This window comes from Ascaphus truei, chromosome 5, assembly GCF_040206685.1.
Source record: "Ascaphus truei isolate aAscTru1 chromosome 5, aAscTru1.hap1, whole genome shotgun sequence".
Lineage (NCBI taxonomy): Eukaryota > Metazoa > Chordata > Amphibia > Anura > Ascaphidae > Ascaphus > Ascaphus truei.
This window is the reverse complement of record NC_134487.1, coordinates 306,354,813-306,374,837: the sequence shown is the minus strand read 5'-3', so window position 1 is coordinate 306,374,837 and position 20,025 is coordinate 306,354,813. Positions and strand designations below refer to the sequence as shown.

The following is a 20,025-nucleotide window of genomic DNA, read 5'->3' as shown; positions in this document are numbered from 1 at the left end:
TGTTTTTTGTTAAATGTATTTGGTGGGGGGGTTGTATGTATTTGGGGAATGGGGGTTATGTGCATGGGAGGGGGGAGGGAATGAATATGAGGAGGGGGAGAGTGAGAGGTTAGGGGGTAAGAGTGAGACAGATTGGAGAGAAATACATGGGAAGAGGGGGGGGAATAGAGGGGGCTCGTGAGGTTTGAAATGGATAGGGGGGTGTTGCTCGTAAGACTGCCGACATGGGGGGGCGGGGGGCCCTGGTCATACCTCTAGTCCTGGGACCTGGAAATCTGTCTGAGGCTCCGCAATTACTCATATTATCCGAGAATCGTCTGATAAATTTGGACATATATGGGACCCTTGGTTGAGCTACAGTAAGACTCTAAAAAAATATATATATTACGAGCTGTGGGTTGGAGCGGGATATATTTAGCAATGTTTCATTCTACGAATCTGTACACCCGTAGCTGACAGGTCACTCAGAAGATACGTAACCTGTAATATGAAAGAGAAACGGGCGCCTATCTATCCCAGTGAGGTGAGACTCACCTTTTTACCCGATCTTTCATTACAGCGATAAATTGCTTCCTTAATAGGCAAAGTAAGGTTTTATGATTTTCTGTTATTGCTTTATGTTTTTGTCTTCATGTGTTAAGTTCGGTTAAAATGAATTTGCTCATTTTTTTGTACATATTTTTTAATATGCTTACACCTTTTGGATGTATACAAAACTGGAACATGTTCCCTGGCAGAGAGATAAATGTGGATATTACAAGGTGTACAAGACATAATTAGCTCTATGTGTCGAGAATAAGAAATAAAGTATTACAAATCCTCTCAAAGATACTTTCTTGGTTTCTTTAACTAATGCAGATGTACATTTCTATGTTGGGCCACTTCTGATTTTCTGCTTACAATATTACTCGTGCTTTAAGTTCCATATCTGCAACATAACAAGCTGTAAAGATTTGGCGTCCTTAAAGCAGGATACCATAATCTACAAAGACACTAATTCCTGTCTTTGCCTGATAGCCTCTGACTGAGGAAGTGCAGACTTGGAAAGAGATAAGGATTTAGTTATATGACTTCATTTGCACACGAACCAGAAGTCTTTGTACGTGGAGGCCCATGAAAAATATTCATATCGTGACATTAGCCAACTAACAGTGAGGGGCGGAAATGTGCTCCTGGCTCCTTTGACACGGAAGGGACGGCAGAGACCCAGCAATAGCTTTTACGGTAAAGATAGGGAAATGTTTTACCGTGATTGTGTAAAACATTGCTGGTGTTATTGCTGGTGTTATTGCTGGTGTTATTGCTGGTGTCATCGCTGGTGTCATCGCTGGTGTCATCGCTGGTGTCATCGCTGGTGTCATCGCTGGTGTTTATGCTGGTGTTTATGCTGGTGTTTATGCTGGTGTTTATGCTGGTGTTTATGCTGGTGTTTATGCTGGTGTTATTGCTGGTGTTATTGCTGGTGTTATTGCTGGTGTTATTGCTGATGTTATTGCTGGTGTTATTGCTGGTGTTATTGCTGGTGTCGTTCTCTCTTCTTCTCTTGCAGTGTTTGGTGTTATACTATAAACAAATAGGTAACGCTAAATGTATAAATACTAAAATTAAATAATAAACTATATATATATGTATATGTATGTGTATCCACCCTAATAGGTGTAAAACTAAACCTAATATTCAACGTGTGAGGGAATAAGAGGCGGCTGCCTGAGATAAGACTCCGACCACCTGGTCAGAGAAAAGTGTTGGAAGTGAAAAAGGAATATCTCTCTAGCGCCTATAATATACTATATATAAATATCATAGCATGGGGAATTCATTATAAATATATACAGTAAATGACATAGCATAGGGAATACATTTTAAATATATAAATAAATGAATAATAAGTATACAACCAGGACTGGCACATGTATCAGGATCAAGGATATGATCCAAGGAGGGATGAATTCATACACATATAAAAACAAACAAAATACATAGCGTAATACTGCAAAACTGAAAATAATAACAGAAAACAAAACAGGCAAAAATGGTCTACTGGAAGGTAGAACGTACAACAGGTGGACTGCAGCATATAAATACATTTATTTAAAAAACAACACTAAAAATAGTATATATAATGGAGGGAGGACATGAACAGACCTACTCTCGCGGGGCCAGATGGAACGCCAAAGCCGGGTCCGGGATCGCAAACAGCGTCAGCAGATTTGCCGCGGAGAAGCAAGACCGGCACAGGAGAGTGTAAGCAGCAAAGTCAGCGGGACCACCCGTGGCCTGCTCACGTCCTCCCTCTTACGGTAGGAGCTGATCCAGAGGTTTTACCATTGAAGGCCTGTATATCACAGTGACTCTTCGCCCGGATACCACTTGCCAGGAACTGAGACGCCATAAAACCGAGGCGATGAGCCTGGAGCATCTGTGCCACAGTTCAGAGGGGATACTCTCTGATTTATCCACTGCCTACTACCACTTCCCTTCTGGTAAGTGGGCTTTTCATCTACAGCAGTGGAGTCATTTGTGGGACTAATTCCATTGGGAGCCCATTATATATACTATTTTTAGTGTTGTTTTCTAAATAAATGTATTTATATGTTGCAGTCCACCTGTTGTACGTTCTACCTTCCAGTAGACCATTTTTGTTTTCTGTTATTATTTTCAGTTTTGCAGTATTACGCTATGTATTTTGTTTGTTTTTATATTCCATGTGTATGAATTCATCCCTCCGTGGATCATATTCTGGATCCTGATACATGTGCCAGTCCTGGTTGTATACTTATTATTCATTTATTTATATATTTAAAATGTATTCCCTATGCTATGGTTTTATACTATGGCAGGGGTAGCCCAGAGAGGTCAGCGGGAAGGCGCCTTGTCGCAATGGGGACTCGTCCTTTCCTGCTGGACTCTGGATGCAGAGAAAGAAAAGAGTAATTGTGATAGTACGGGCAGCCTGACAATCATATTAAAGGTTAAACCCACTGGTTGCCCCAACCCAAGATGGCTTCCTATGTTGTAGGCACATGTGGCCATCTTAGCGCAGCCAAAGTGTCTGACAGGATATACTTCTGTGTATTCCCTTATAACACGGAAGCGCAATCTTTTTTCCCTGCGCCCCCCTGCCGGCTGTTCCCCTCTCTCCAAGCCCCCCACCCCTCTTACCTTGGCTCTGGCATTGGCGTCATGACGTCACGTTGCCAACGTGACGTCATATGTCCTTGCGGCGTCATTTGACGCTACGTTGCCATGCCGACGTGTCTTCAGGAGCAAGGTAAGTGCAGTTTACGGAGGCCTTCGCCGTTTCCCCGGCACTTAATTTAAGTGCCTTCGGGAAGCGTGTGCGGCCTCTCTAAACCCCGCGTCCCCCCGCAGACAATCTCGCGCCCCCTAGTTTGCGCACCGCTGCCCTATAAGACCGTTTCTTTCCCTATGTATATCTTACTGCAGGGATTTGTAAGGCTCCATTGTGTGGTGGGCTCGGCCAGTACACAGGAGGCTTGGGCCATAATCTAATTTGGGTTGGGTGAAGCGTTTGAACTGAGGTCAGGGGAACATGTAATTCAACATAGGAGCCATTGTTCATCCCCGAGTCTGAGGCGTCTATCTCTGTGGGAGTGCTAGGCTCCTAGTCCCGCCAGCTACACTCCGAATTTTCCACTCTCCTTAAACACACCTCTGTGGGCGGTCCTAATCACTGTCACCTCCCACAGCCCTGATTGGTCCTTCTCATGTGAGCCCTCACTCTCTGAATGGCCAACGGAGACAATCTCTAAACTGATTGGTCAGCACCTGGTATTCCAGGATTTCACATGGAGGCCGGGAAAGTATGTAAGCTGATCAGAGCTCCACAGATTATCCTTTGTTCTGAGCTAGACTTGGTTTCAGAGACTTCCTGCAAGCGAGTGGCTGTCATCCCAAGGTACAGGGATACCCTGAGACTAACGGATGGTGGAAGACAACCTAGGTAATCTAGTTACAGCAGCGCCCAGCACCTAGAGAGCTAGAATTACCTCCGTAACCCTCTGATTGGTGAGCTTAAGCTTGTTTCGTGCATTGTGTTACTCCTGTTGGCTCAGGAGAAATAAACTCATTTTATTTCATTCCTTGTGCTCTGGTGGTCACAAATCAAATAACAATAGAGTTTAGGCACTCACAATGCCTCTGACAGCACAGACCTTTTAGTACTAGTACAGTCCTTTATCCTGTAGTGGGACAGAAACGCCAGCCCTTCATTTTAATAAACCCTCTCACTTTTTATTAAAACTTGTGACTGCTTAAACTCTCTACTTTTTGAATTTGTGGATACAACCTGCTTCTTTGGTGCAACCAGACTGCTGCTGGATATATTTTGTGAGTGTTCTTTCTCCTGTAATGCGGCAAAATATGTCTCTGTCTCTCTGTCTGTCTGTCTGTCTGTCTCTCTGTCTCTCTGTGTCTCCCTGTCTCCCTGTCTCTCTGTCTCTCACTCTCTCTGTCTCTCACTCTCTCTGTCTCTCACTCTCTCTGTCTCTCACTCTCTCTGTCTCTCACTCTCTCTCTCTCTCACTCTCTCTCTATCTCTCTCTCACTCTCTCTCTCACTCTCTCTAGAGGGAGAGGGGGAGACGCGAGCGTCTGGTCAACAATTGTCAAATCATTTTTTTTTATCATATCTGAAAAGGGATGCTGTGTCTATATTCTCCCGTGGGAGACCTAGGTATCTGTCCCTCACCCTCTCTGCCATTTTTTATGTTTATTTCAGTATTTGAGATATGTTAATATATTGGGGACAAAACACTCTCTCCGCTCCTTACCAAACTGAGCACTTTCCTTGACATTCTTGTCAAATCAGATCTATGAATGTTACCGTAACCCCAAATTATGGACCCACATACTGGTAAGAAACTTTATGTGAATTTGGGTGAACCAAGATCCAGGTTCAATAAAGACCAAAACCCTGCGACTAGCCCAAAAAACAAGTAATCATCTATGAACCAAACCACGCTTGGCCAAAACCTAAGCAACCAGGAAAGAATTCCCACATGAGGGATGTGCGCCACTATGAGAGGGATGTGCGCCACTATGAGAGGAATACGTAAACCTTGATAAGGGAGGAAACCTGTGTAGTAAATAAGCACCACTTATCGGCTTTGTATACTTTGTGCATTTATACTGGGAAGGTCCATCGGTCTTATAGAAATTAGAACTATACATTAAAGCTCTTGACCAATCATTGGTCTCAACTGGCTGATACTGTATAAACCTACACTGCTTTGCAATGACAAACATACCTCACTCCCCCACAATCAACTGAGGGATGGAAAGTTCTCCGAGCAGCATGTAACCTCACTCAAGGCTCAACCGCCTCGCACCTAAATTGTGAATAACTATTAGATGGGTATGAAGTACTGTGGGCTGCATATGGTATGACAGAAGATCACACAGATAAAAACAGGTTAGCCTGGCTGTCTCATATCTGCCACTGGCTTGGACCTGCGTCAGTGTTATTAATGTGCCACACTACAGGAGGTTCAGGAATGTTACTTATCCGAAAATTAAAGGAAATACAAATTATCACTCAATTGACCAACAGACTTTGATCATGTTTCTTCAAGTCAGAATCAGTGGGAAATCCAGTGCTCCGTTTCCTTTCTCACACTATGACTAATACTATAATGTTACCAGTAACTAACTCAAGGGAGACCTTACATAGATCTATCCCTCATCATTATGATTAATATCCACAGTAAGGATGAGAGCATAAGTGCCGGAACACCTATAGCACCTAATTCTGAATACAAAATAAACTGAAGCTGGAAAGAAATTCCAAGAATTGCCAAAGGAGCCGTTACTGCCTTAATATTATTGGTCATGTCTCAGGTTGACACTATTTCGAAAAGTCACTTTACGAAAATGATCTCTTTGACCAATCCTGAAGATGCCAAAAGCTGATGCCGGCATTTGTGTAAGCTAAACCTGTGAGCAATATCAAAAACCATCAGTTTGAGGAGAAGGTAATCGATCAAACTTGGCATAAAGTGACACAAAGCCCACATGTCTACATGGTGAACCTCACTTTGACTCCACGTAGGTGCCATCATTCGAGGATGCTTCCTTGGACAGAGAGACATTAAAGGAAATCATTTCCAGGACAGCTGGAGGTGAAGACTACTTCGGGCATCGAGGGCTTACTTTATGTCCTCTTGTTTTTTAGAGGTGGCAGAAATGCATTGCCACACCCTTCAAGCAGTGAAGGATATACATGATAGTGTTACTATGACTTCCATATTCCTGCTTCCCAGGCCATTCCACCCAACTCCCAATAATACTCTGACACCAGTTTAGAAGTAAAATGGCCAGAGCATTTATTAAATTACATCACACAAACTTGCCAGCAAACGTTAACACAACTTAAACAGTTTAAACAACCATATCATGCCAGCCACTGACCAGCAAGGCCAATGGGCACATATCACTGTCACATCCAAAGGTTAGTGCAAGCCCTGCCACAAGGTTACCCCCATTGCTACTACCTTACTTACCATGCCCCAACTGGCATGGTAAGGCCCACATGGGCCCAATCACTGATAATCCAGCTTTATTATTCTATTACCTTAAACCTAGGGTGACCATTTGTCCCGGTTTTGCCGGGACAGTCCCGTTTTGTTGTGCCCTGTCCCGGTTGCTGGTCCGTCCCGGAAATGTCCCAGTTTTTGGCCCTGGTCCCGGTATGCGGCGAGGCGGCGGTGGTGAGATGCAGGAGCAGGTAAGTTTTTTTACTATGGAGAATGAATGCTGAGCCTGTAGAATGAATGAATGCCGTGGCGGGGCTTAGCATGCCGGACGGGGATTGGCTGCAGGTCAGAGGAAGCGGGGGCGGGGCTTCTGCTTCTTTCTACAGAGGAGCACACAGTGAGTGGTGTGTCTCTCTTCCTGCTCCTCTGTCGGCTGCGCAGTGTGTCCCCCCCTTTGCCTCCTTTCCCCCCTTTGCCTCCTGTCCCCCCTTTGCCTCCTGTGCCCCTTTGCCTCCTGTCCCCCCTTTGCCTCCTGTCCCCCCTTTGCCTCCTGTCCCCCCTTTGCCTCCTGCCCCCCCTTTGCCTCCTGTCCCCGCTTTGCCTCCTGGTGCTCCCTTTCCCCCTCCGGGCCCTCCCCTTGGCGCGGGGGCAGTCAGTGGTGGTGCTCGGTCGCTGCCGCTGGCTGGCGGGCTTTGAGTGCAGGGGGAGGCGGGGAGCTGCCTGCTCGGATCGCCGGCCTCCCTCCCCCCACCCCCCCCCCAGTCACTCACATCCGTTGCTGCCTCTGCTCTCCTACTCCACTGTGTGTGTGTGTGTGTGTGTGTATCAGTGTGTGTGTGTATCAGTGTGTGTGTGTGTGTATCAGTGTGTGTGTGTGTGTATCAGTGTGTGTGTGTGTGTATCAGTGTGTATCTGTGCGTGTGTGTGTGTGTATCTGTGTGTGTGTGTGTATCTGTGTGTGTGTGTATCTGTGTGTGTGTGTGTGTGTGTGTATCGGTGGCTGTGTGTGTGTATGTGTATCGGTGGCTATGTGTGTGTATGTGTATCGGTGGCTATGTGTGTGTGTATCAGTGACTGTGTGTGTGTCTCGGTGACTGTGGCTGTGTGTGTCGCTGTGGCTGTGTGTGTGTCACCATCTCTCTCTCTCTCTCACTCTCTCTCTGTGTCACTCTCTCTCTCACTCTCTCTCTCTGTGTCACTCTCTCACTCTCTCTCTCTGTGCCTCTATCTGTGTCTCTCTGTCTCTGTCTCTCTCTCTCTGTCACTCTCTCTCTCTGTCACACTCTCTCTCTGTCACACTCTCTCTCTCTGTCACACACTCTCTCTCTGTCACACACTCACTCTCTGTCACACACTCACTCTCTGTCACACACTCACTCTCTGTCACACATTCACTGTCTGTCACACACTCACTCTCTGTCACACTCTCTCTGTCACACGTTGTCTCTCTCACACACTCTCTCTCACACACTCTCTCAGACTCTCTCACTCTCTCTGTCTCTGTCACTCTCTCTCTCTGTCTCACTCTCTTTGTATCTGTCTAACTCTCTCTGTCTCTGTCTAACTCTCTCTGTCTCACTCTCTCTGTCTCTGTGTCTCTCTCACTCTCTGTCTCACTCTCTCTGTCTCACTCTCTCTGTCTCACCCTCTCTGTCTCACCCTCTCTGTCTCACTCTCTCTCTCACTCTCTCTGTCTTTGTCTCTCTCTCTCACTGTCTCTCTTTCACTATCTCTGTCTCATTGTCTCTGTCTCACTCTCTCTCTGTCTCACTCTCTCTCTGTCTCACTCTCTCTCTGTCTCACTCTCGCTCTCTCTGTCTCACTCTCTGTCTCTGTCTCACTCTCTCTGTCTTATCTTAACTGCCGTATACCTACACCGAAATAACCTATACTGCTTTCTTCTAGATCTGACTCTTAAGTTTCACGCGGGAGACATCGGAAGACAGGTAGGAAACACCTCCCCTCCAGTATAGTACCTTTTTTTTTGGGAGGGGGGGAGGGGGGAGGGGGGAAGCATGATTTCTGTTGGAGGCCCTGCTGGGGGAGAAGAGAATGGGAAGAGGTAGAATGAATGATACAGCATCAATGGTGACACTATTAGATAAATATCATTATAATATTCATTTTTAGTAATGTCATTTGTTGTATTAATATATATTTTTTTTGTGTCCCGGTTTTTCATTTTCCAAATCTGGTCGCCCTACTTAAACCACCATAACACGGTGCTGTCCCTGTAGTCATGGGCCCTTTTCCTTATGGTCCAACTAATGAGTATCACTAATACTTCAGGTACTTAATGCTGACTTCTTTACAGTCGCACAGCAGCTTTAGAAGTAGCACACATTCTGCCATACATTTTATAACGGGAAGCATTCTGACGTTCTGAGAATTGCTGTTTCTGGTCGTTAGCTGCAGCCTCGCTGAGATTATTAGTAATACTCACTTTGTCAGTGTTCTAGCTTCCTATCGGTGCTGACCACTGACCTTCTAGCAATGACTGCACATCCTGCTCCGAGGTGTGTCCACTTTCAGGCTTATTAGCAAAAAATGTGTTTTTTTTTTAATGCTGATAGGTTGTGCAAGTAAATAAAGTAATAAAACATAATATATTCGAGATCATTGAGATCAGTAAATACATTTCCTTCTGATACTCTGGATATAAATATGCAGTTAGATAATCTATGGTCCAGATTTACTAAACAGTGCTATGTATTAATACATTAGCAGCCTATTTGCTTAATTTTATGGTAAAGCACCAGTTACTAAATCTAGGTCTAAGGGTGCCTATATTAGCACCTCTCTTTTCCGAGTTATCACTAAAACGCCTACAAATACAGCCTTTTATTTTATTACTTCCTATGCTAAAATATACTGCATAAACTGTTCAGAAATAGACAGACAGTAAACTGGGGAAACTCCGTCCTCATAAAATCCACATTAATCTCCTGCAGCTGCTTTTCCCTATGCGTTTCATGGACAAACCACTTCATATTTCCCTGATGAAATGGTTTATCCATGAAACGCGTGGGGTTAATTGTGTGTGCAAGTGAGGCTCAATCTGCTGTAACCTCGCTGTTCCTCTCAGGCTTCCGTTGCTGTGACATCAGATGGTGGAACGTTTCATTCCGTGGAAGCCTTGTTGCCGACAGAGGTGGACGCTGACGTGTGAGAAACGCACAGATTTCTGATTCTGAGACTCTCAATTAGCTGTTTCTATTCTGACAACGTGAGTGTAAAATCTATAGTGAATGTTGATATAAAACTTTTTATTGTACATGTAGTAACACAGGAGGGAGTGGGAGTAAGGGGTGTGATAGCTTTTATTAGACCAACAAGCAGTTGATCTGTTACAGGCTTTCCAGCCTCTCGGGGTCCTTCATCGGGTGTGGCAGAAATACACAAACACAACATTATATACAGGCAGTCCTCGGTTATCCGACACAATGCGTTACTCAAAATGGCGTTGTAAAGCGAAACACGTTTTCCCATAGGAACACAGTTTAAATGAAAGGTTCCGTTCCTGAAGGCATTTTTAATGCTAAAATACACAAAATATTTTATGCAGACAATAAGATATGCAGCACACACATAAATTATATAGTGCATATACTGTATTATATATAATACTAGCTGAGAGCCCCGGCGTTGCCCGGGATGTTTGTGGTGTGGGTGTGGCATTTGGGTGGGGAGTGGTCCACGCGGCCCATGTGCGGTGGTAGTGCTGCTGTGGCTGTACTGATGGTGATTGTATTGGTGTGCTGATTTGGGAGGGTTTGGTGCTGATGTGGGGGTGCGGATGTGGGTGTGCCGATGGGGGAGGTGCAAAGGTGGCGATGTGTGGGTGCTGATGGTGTTGATGGGGGCTGGGAATGGTGGGGAGCCGAGAATGCCAGTGTGCTGGGGGGGCATGGGATACCGGTGTGCTGATGTGGTGGTGCTGGGGTGTGTGTGTGTATACATGTTTGTGTGTATACATTGTATGTGTGTGTGTGTATACATGTGTGTGTGTGTGTATGTGTACGTGTGTGTGTATACACGTGTGTGTGGGGGGGAAGGGGAGGTGGGGGGGAGGTGGTGGGAAGGGGGGGGGGGGGGGGAGGTGGTGGGAAGGGGGGGGGAGGTGGTGGGGAGTTGGGAAGGGGGTTGGAGGTGGTGGGGAGGTGGTGGGAGGTTGTAAGGGGGGAGTGAAGGGAAGGTGAAGGGGGGTGAAGGTGGGGGTGGAGGGGAGGTGAAGGGTGGGGGTGGAGGGGAGGTGAAGGGGGGGGGGGGTGGAGGGGAGGTGAAGGGTGGGGGTGGAGGGGAGGTGAAGGGGGGGGTGGAGGGGAGGTGAGGGGGGGGGGTGGAGGGGAGGTGAGGGGGGGGGGTGGAGGGGAGGTGAAGGGGGGGGGGGTGGAGGGGAGGTGAAGGGGGTGGTGGAGGGGGGGTGAAGGGGGGGGTGGAGGGGAGGTGAAGGGGGGGTGGAGGGGAGGTGAAGGGGGGGTGGAGGGGAGGTGAAGGGGGGTGGAGGGGGGGGTGAAGGGGAGGTGGGGGGTGAAGGGGGGGTGAAGGGGAGGTGGGGGGGGGTGAAGGGGAGGTGGGGGGGTGAAGGGGAGGTGGGGGGGGGGGTGAAGGGGAGGTGAAGGGGGGTGGAGGGGAGGTGAAGGGGGGTGGAGGGGAGGTGAAGGGGGGGTGGAGGGAGGTGGAAGGGAAGGGAAGTGGAGTGAGGGGAGGTGAGGGGTGGGTGAGGGGAGGTGAGGTGAAGGGGGGTGAGGGGAGGTGAAGGGGGGTGAGGGGAGGTGAAGGGGGGTGAGGGGAGGTGAAGGCCGCTCCCTCACCCGTCCGGCCGCTCACTCACCCGTCCGGCCGCTCCCACGTGTATCTGAGGCGGGAGGCAGCTTGTTGTGGCCGCTCCCCCGCTGTGTCCCGGGCACTCGCTCGCTCCGCTGACTGTAGCGGCGCCGGGGGGGGGTGGAGGGGAGGTGATTTGAAGGGGGGTGAGGGGTGGGTGAAGGGGGGTGAGGGGTGGGTGAAGGCCGCTCACTCACCCGTCCGGCCGCTCCCACGTGGATCTGAGGCGGGAGGCAGCTTGTTGTGGCCGCTCCCCCGCTATGTCCCGGGCACTCGCTCCTCCGCTGACTGTAGCGGCGCCGGGGGGGGGGGGTTTGAAAGCGCGGGAGACACGGGGAGAGGAGGAGGTGCGCGCAGGTGTGGAGGCTGATTTCGGGGAGGATGAGGCGGAGGCTCCGGCGGGTATGTGAGCCCCCCCCCTGGGTTATACATGCTGCTAATGTACACCCCCCCCTACTGTGTGTGTGTGTGTGTGTGTGTGTGTGTCCCTGTGTGTGTGTGTGTGTGTGTGTGTCCCTGTGTGTGTCCCTGTGTGTGTGTTTGTGTCCCTGTGTGTCCTTTGGGCCGTCACTCCGCCTCAGGCCAATGAGAGGTGTGCGGGGGCGGCCCAAGGGACCAATGAGATTTCCCCTAGGGACACCGGACATCCAGCAGGCAGGCAGGCATACAGTGCTTTCACTAATATAGTATAAGATATAATATAAAAATATAATATATTATATAGTATAATATATATATTATATACACATAAACAACTTTGCAAAGCGTCGAAAGAGCGTTGGATAAGCAGTTTTGGCGTTGTAAAAATGAACATAGGTATGCATTGCATAGCGTTGGATAAGCCATTCGTTTTAAAGCGAAGCGTTGTAAAACGAGGATTGCCTGTACAGTGTTTGTAAGAGCGATATCTGGTTGCAATGAATGTTGAAAGGAAATGGGAAATAAGATAGGAACAGGTAGCCTAGAAACCTATATAACCAATGTTACCAGAGAATAGTGCATATATACCTGCATACACAAATATACTCACATATAGATATATATAAGGCACATATACACTATACATATATAAAAGGTATACCATCTTCTCCTTCTCCGTCTTTTGTTACTACATTGAAGAAAGGACCAGCACGGCCCCCCACCCTTCTTTTATTGTACAGAATCACACTATTGGCGTACTCCTGTGCTTTTTGTCTTAATTGAAAAATATATGGGGTTTTTTCAGTCTGCATTAAAGAACAGATAACAATACAGCAGACTCTCACCCGAGCGGCAGAGCTGAGCTTTGGAGATGAGATTATCTAATGTTTGTAAAGGTATAAAGGAATAGAATTTTAGCCAACATGCAGAATTCCCAAACTTACTCCATGTCATCATTAGACATTACTCCACTCCTTGATTTCTTACTCTAGCCATAGAGGTTTATAATAGTCCTGTATGGCAGATCGCTAGCTGGCAGTACTGGGCATGTGAAACAATATTGGTTACATCATATATAATGATGGTGATGACACTGAATGCTGCTGAACTGGGAATAGTTTACTTCTTATATTCTATATGCATAATATTAATAATATTTATTTACATTGATACTGCCTAATTGCAAATATTTTATTGCTTACATCATAAATGCAGAATCTGAATAATATTTACTTTTACACTCTGTTCTTTTGCCAACTGCTCATAAAAACCACGGTCTTGGAAAGAAACTGCTTTTCCTTTTAAACCAAAGTATGGAAAGTTGGTCTGGAAAGAAAACATGTTATTTCCTTTAATGAATGTTCCCTAAAAAAAACCCTCTTCGCTTGCACAGCGTTTCACATGCACATTTATTCTGTCGCCTTCTTAACCATATGTTGGACCCCTGTTTTACTCAGGAGCCTGGTTGAATAGGACATACTTGATGCTTTTACACACTAATGGGATTACCTATTTATGTTTCCACGCTGCAATCTGGGGCAAAAAAGTGATACACAAAACGCAACTCGTCACCAGTGGGGAAGATGCAGTTTTTTACAGAGCCTGACAATATGGTCCCTGTATTTTGCAGCGAGGAGAAAGAACTGTCTAAACCTTTTGTTGCCATTTGTGGAGGAAGAACTAAAAAGTGCTGCTGTGCAGACCTGACTTATGTTTTGCTTTAAATCTGGTCATTGTGTTGAGCACAGATTAACGGGATAACTTTGTAATGATTTATCCCATGATTATCCTTTCAGACAGAAACACAAGGTGATGGAAGGACGATGCAATTCTCATAATAAAGGCTAAACTCTGCTATCGCCCGTATCCGTCTGGATGAATATGCAGGTCTGCCCCTATATATCCATCTTATTGTGACTCATCTGGCCCCAAATCATGCATTTTATGCTGTATTTGTGTATCTGTAACCCTTTATTCGAAGTGTTCCTGTGTGCTTCGCTGTAAATGTATCTCCTTGTTCCCTTGGTACACGAGGTTAGTAATACACTTAAAACCAGAGTCAGAACATGAAACACAGACAGAGCTCAGTGCTACATCCATTAACCCAAATACACGGTACAGTGCCGATAGATAGATAACTTTTGAATAAAATGGTCTTTTAGTTTAACTCTTTGGCCAAAGTGTCGTAAACCCTTGAGCCCCTCCAAGGCAGACCACGTCTCAAGGGTCCTAACACTAATATAAATTCTTAATAACCTGTACATTACCAGGAAGAATGATTTATAATAAATCTGTCAAAATTAGTTGCATAGTTCTAAGTCTGATTGAAGCTCTTATTAACCTGTACATTACCAGGAAAAGCACTCTGTATTAGATTTGTCGCAATCAAACTGCATGCAAGTTCCCACCAGTGTGGAAGGTGAAATGGAGTGAGCTTTAACCATTTAAAAGTGGGAGGGGGTGAGCTTCAAACCTGGGAAGGAGGAGCCACCCTCCAAATCAGCTAGGAACAGCTGAACAGAATTGCAAAACATACAAAACCCCTATAAGCCCATATTGAACCCCCAAAATAACCACTATATATATATATATATATATGCGCATAAGTGTCAAAGAGGAGTGCTACTGGGCATGGCAAAATATATTTAAAACCAGAGACAGAACATGAAACACAGACAGAGCTCAGTGCTACATCCTAGCTGATTTGGAGGGTGGCTCCTCCTTCCCAGGTTTGAAGCTCACCCCCTCCCACTTTTAAATGGTTAAAGCTCACTCCATTTCACCTTCCACACTCATGGGAACTTGCATGCAGTTTGATTGCGACACATCTAATACAGAGTGCTTTTCCTGGTATTGTACAGGTTAATAAGAGCTTAAATCAGACTTAGAACTATGCAACTAATTTTGGCAGATTTATTATAAATCATTCTTCCTGGTAATGTACAGGTTATTAAGAATTTTATATTAGTGTTAGGACCCTTGAGACGTGGTCTGCCTTGGAGGGACTCAAGGGTTTACGACACTTTGGCCAAAGAGTTAAACTAAAAGACCATTATAATTCAAAAGATATATATATATATATATATATATATATATAGGCACTGTACCGTGTATTTGTGTTAATGGATGTAGCACTGAGCTCTGTCTGTGTTTCATGTTCTGTCTCTGGTTTTAAATATATATTGCCATTCTCAGTAGCACTCCTCTTTGACACTTATATGCATATATATATATATATATATATATATATATATATATATATATATATATATATATATATATATATGCATATATATATATATATATATATATATATATATATATATATATATATATATATATATATATATGTTGTGGTTATTTTGGGGGTTCAATATGAGCTTATTGGGGTTCTGTATGTTTAGTAATACACTTACCCAACCTGCACACCAAGGGAACATGGGTTGGTTCAGGGGAGTGCAAACCTTTTGAGCTGCTCCCCCCTGCCTGCTCCCGCAGCTACTCGCGCCCCCCTTACAGTTTGACCGGCGTCGGGTATGACGTCACACGATCCCGTTGCCATGGCGACGCGGCACAACAAACTACTGAAACCCGGTAAGTAGGTTACAGAGGCCTCCCCCGGTATTTAATTTAAACGCCGTGGGGAAGAGCACGGGCCTCTGTAACCGCCCGCGCCCCCCCCAGAAAAATCTAGCACCCCCTTGGGGGGTGCGCCCCCGTTTGCGCACAGCTGGGTTAGTTAATCAAGTGGAGTCTTTATCCATTCCAGACCCTGAGGCGCCTATCTCTGTGGGAGATATCCGGGCGCCAGAGTAAGCGTTGCTTGGTTTGAGCCCCAGAGGCGGTGTTCCGATTGGCTGGTTTGAAATCCCCGCTCTCACTTAAGCCCGCCTCTGTGGGTTCTCATGCAGCACAGTCACAACCCCGGCCTGGATTTGCCCATCACAGGTGATCCCTCGCTCTGTGATTGGCCAACGCACAGCATCCGTGCTGTGATTGGTCGCTACCCCATTTTCTATGGAGGCGGGGAATCTTTGCAAAGGGGCGCCAATCTAAGCGCCACAGAACTTCCTGGAGTCAGTGTGTAAGTTGACTAAGCGGTGTGCTCCGAGACTTTGCCACAGACCCCCCGGGGCGAGGCTCAGTCCTGACGTGAGCCGGAAATTCAAACTTGCTCTGTATGCTGGGACTTTTGGCTTGCTGGCGTGTCTCCGTGGGACTTTTGGCGTGCTGGTGTGTCCCTGTGGGGCTGTGCTGAAGATACTGAGACTGGAAAGTGCTTAATGTGAACTGCATCCCCGAGGTCTGGAGACCAGAACCCCTGCAAACATGGACGTACTCCTGGGTCAGCGGTGCCCAGCCCGCTAGGAGTCCCCTGTAACCACTGTTTTGGCGCACTTTAACGCCTTTCTGTGCTTTGTGTTGTACCTGTTGGCTCCCACCGAATAAATATACTTTATTGAACGCCTTTGTCCTGTCTGGTATCTTGATCCCGGTGAATTGTCCGGACGTCTGTGACAGGGATAATAAAGCTAGACATCTATAGGGGAACCGAAGTGATTCTGTACCTACACACGTGGCAGCCATTATTGCCCCCTCTGGCGCTTTGCAGTGGAATACACACGTCGCGTGATGGGAGGAGCCACCAATGTAAATTATTAAGTGTGAAAAAAGGGGCTAAACCGCAAACTGGGGCAATAACATCTGTAGGTACGAAATCACTTCGGTTCACCTACAGAGGCGGCACAATTTATTCTCATCTGGCTAGTGCCGCAAGCCGGGAGGTGTCCCGGCTTGCTCGTTTATTTCCCTCGGCGTGCCGCGCGTCATCGATGCGCGGTCACGCTTCATCGGGAGCGTGTGCGCATGGCGCGCGTGCCCAGGGCTCCCCGAGGGAGCCCTGGTGTCCCGCGATGTGGGGGATTGCGGTGGGGGGTTCCGGGGGACCCGGAGAGGGGAGGGGGAAGCCCTGATCGGAGGACCGATCCTCCGAGGCTCCGGCGCGCGCCCGGGACACCTCGGCGCGTGCCCGGGACACCTCGGCGCGCGCCCGGGACACCTCGGCGCGTGCCCGGGACACCTCGGCGCGCGCCTGGGACACCTCGGCGCGCGCCCGGGACACCTCGGCGCGCGCCCGGTTTCTGTTGCGGCCGAGACCGGGCAAAGGTAAGAATAAACTCGGCCGCAACAGTATAGATGTCCAGCTGTATTCTCTCTTTACGTGGGCGCCACGTCTGTATATGACGTGGAGTTTTTATAGCCGATAACAATTGGTAAACCGGGATTCATGAAAAAGGACAAAAACGTCACACTGTGTCTGCGTTCAAATTCAACGCGGCTAATAAAGAACAAGTGATATATGAATAAGAATATATCCCAATCTCTCAGCTGCAACACTGCTACAAAATAAAGGAGGAATTATACAGTAAAAAGTATACACAGTAGCATTGTTTAAAGGCAGCAGAAGGAAACGGGCATGATGAAAATGCAGGATTTATTCCAGGTCTACGCACAGGCGGACAAACTTCTAAGTACAAGATGAGTTTTAAGTAAAATGTATCTCAATCCTTTTATTTTAGTTACATGAGACTGCATTGTAAAAGTATTGTTACACGATGAAACCGTCCCCTGACCCGTCCCGCAGCTGTACGGTTTGTACGAGAGTAACCTGCCTGCGTCATATTGTTTTATGTTACTCGTACAACAAATATGTCGGTGGTCAGGAGGTCGGCGAGGTTTTAAAGAGATGCCAGAGGTTCCTTACAAACAGGATGAAGTCTGGTCCACATTTCCCACACCCATGGAAAAGAAAAGGACTCAAATGCTGATAGCAGAGGTTGGATCTTTGTGGCTCTGCGTGCTGCAGGGGACATAGTGATGAATGAACAGGTGTTTACTGTTTAAGGTCCAGGGTCCAAACCTTGTGACTTCAGAAAGGGCCGTTGTCTCCCTCTCTCGGGCAGCAAAATGAAATGGGGTGTAAAATCTCAGAGGAAGGGACTAATTCTGCGTGTAAAGGTAACAACAGAATTGAGTAATGGGGTTATCACTTTCAGCATGCTGGAGCTTGTGTGACCACCAGAGTGACCACTGCCACGTTTATATCACACTTACCACTGCCACGTTTATATCACACTGACCTCTGCCACGTTTATATCACACTGACCTCTGTCACGTTTATATCACAGTGACCACTGCCACGTTTATATCACACTGACCTCTGTCACGTTTATATCACAGTGACCACTGCCACGTTTATATCACACTGACCTCTGTCACGTTTATATCACAGTGACCACTGCCATGCTTTATCAATCCCATTGCATAGTAATGTAAATGAGCTGGGGTACTGGTTCTGTATCGCATTGTCCGGTTTGCAGTAACCTAATGCAAAATCAATGACCACACACAGGCTGATCCAAAAGGATGAAACTGCGCTGAGTGTTTCTGCTGATTCAGGGGAAGGGGCCACACGCCGGCCAGGCCACGGCCTCAGACCCCTTCACTTCTTCCTCATTCGTGGGATGGGTGGTGGAAGGCAGGGGTTAAGGTATAGTGGAAGGATATATTATCTTTCGGCGGGGGATATATTATCTCTCAGTGGGAGAAGGATATATTATCTCTCGGCGGGAGGAGGATATATTATCTCTCGGCGGGAGGAGGATATATTATCTCTCAGCGGGAGGAGGATATATTATCTCTCGGTGGGAGGAGGATATATTATCAGCGGGAGGAGGATATATTATCTCTCGGCGGGAGGAGGATTTATTATCTCTCGGCGGGAGGAGGATATATTATCTCTCGGCGGGAGGAGGATATATTATCTCTCAGCGGGAGGAGGATATATTATCTCTCGGTGGGAGGAGGATATATTATCTCTCAGCGGGAGGAGGATATATTATCTCTCAGTGGGAGGAGGATATATTATCTCTCGGCGGGAGGAGGATATATTATCTCTCGGCGGGAGGAGGATATATTATCTCTCAGCGGGAGGAGGATATATTATCTCTCGGTGGGAGGAGGATATATTATCTCTCAGCGGGAGGAGGATATATTATCTCTCAGTGGGAGGAGGATATATTATCTCTCGGCGGGAGGAGGATATATTATCTCTCAGCGGGAGGAGGATATATTATCTCTCGGCGGGAGGAGGATATATTATCTCTCGGCGGGAGGATATATTATCTCTCGGCGGGAGGAGGATATATTATCTCTTGGCGGGAGGAGGATATATTATCTCTCGGCGGGAGGATATATTATCTCTCGGCGGGAGGAGGATATATTATCTCTCAGCGGGAGGAGGATATATTATCTCTCAGTGGGAGGATATATTATCTCTCGGCGGGAGGAGGATATATTATCTCTCGGCGGGAGGAGGATATATTATCTCTCGGCGGGAGGAGGATATATTATCTCTCGGCGGGAGGAGGATATATTATCTCTCGGCGGGAGGAGGATATATTATCTCTCGGCGGGAGGAGGATATATTATCTCTCGGCGGGAGGAGGATATATTATCTCTCGGCGGGAGGAGGATATATTATCTCTCGGCGGGAGGAGGATATATTATCTCTCGGCGGGAGGAGGATATATTATCTCTCGGCGGGAGGAGGATATATTATCTCTCGGCGGGAGGAGGATATATTATCTCTCGGCGGGAGGATATATTATCTCTCGGCGGGAGGAGGAGGATATATTATCTCTCGGCGGGAGGAGGATATATTATCTCTCGGCGGGAGGAGGATATATTATCAGCGGGAGGAGGATATATTATCTCTCGGCGGGAGGAGGATTTATTATCTCTCGGCGGGAGGAGGATATATTATCTCTCGGCGGGAGGAGGATATATTATCTCTCAGCGGGAGGAGGATATATTATCTCTCGGTGGGAGGAGGATATATTATCTCTCGGCGGGAGGAGGATATATTATCTCTCGGCGGGAGGAGGATATATTATCTCTCGGCGGGAGGAGGATATATTATCTCTCGGCGGGAGGAGGATATATTATCTCTCGGCGGGAGGAGGATATATTATCTCTCGGCGGGAGGAGGATATATTATCTCTCGGCGGGAGGAGGATATATTATCTCTCGGCGGGAGGAGGATATATTATCTCTCGGCGGGAGGATATATTATCTCTCGGCGGGAGGAGGAGGATATATTATCTCTCGGCGGGAGGAGGATATATTATCTCTCGGCGGGAGGAGGATATATTATCAGCGGGAGGAGGATATATTATCTCTCGGCGGGAGGAGGATTTATTATCTCTCGGCGGGAGGAGGATATA

General features: G+C 47.0%; 1 long non-coding RNA gene across 1 annotated transcript; it reads left to right on the top strand.

Moving 5' to 3' along the window:
* The first annotated feature begins 8,349 nt into the window (after positions 1–8,349).
* Positions 8,350–13,794, top strand: LOC142494618 (uncharacterized). The gene is made up of 3 exons (XR_012801567.1): positions 8,350–8,439; positions 9,579–9,719; positions 13,537–13,794. It is a non-coding gene; the product is annotated as an uncharacterized LOC142494618 (long non-coding RNA).
* The last annotated feature ends 6,231 nt before the right edge of the window (positions 13,795–20,025 follow it).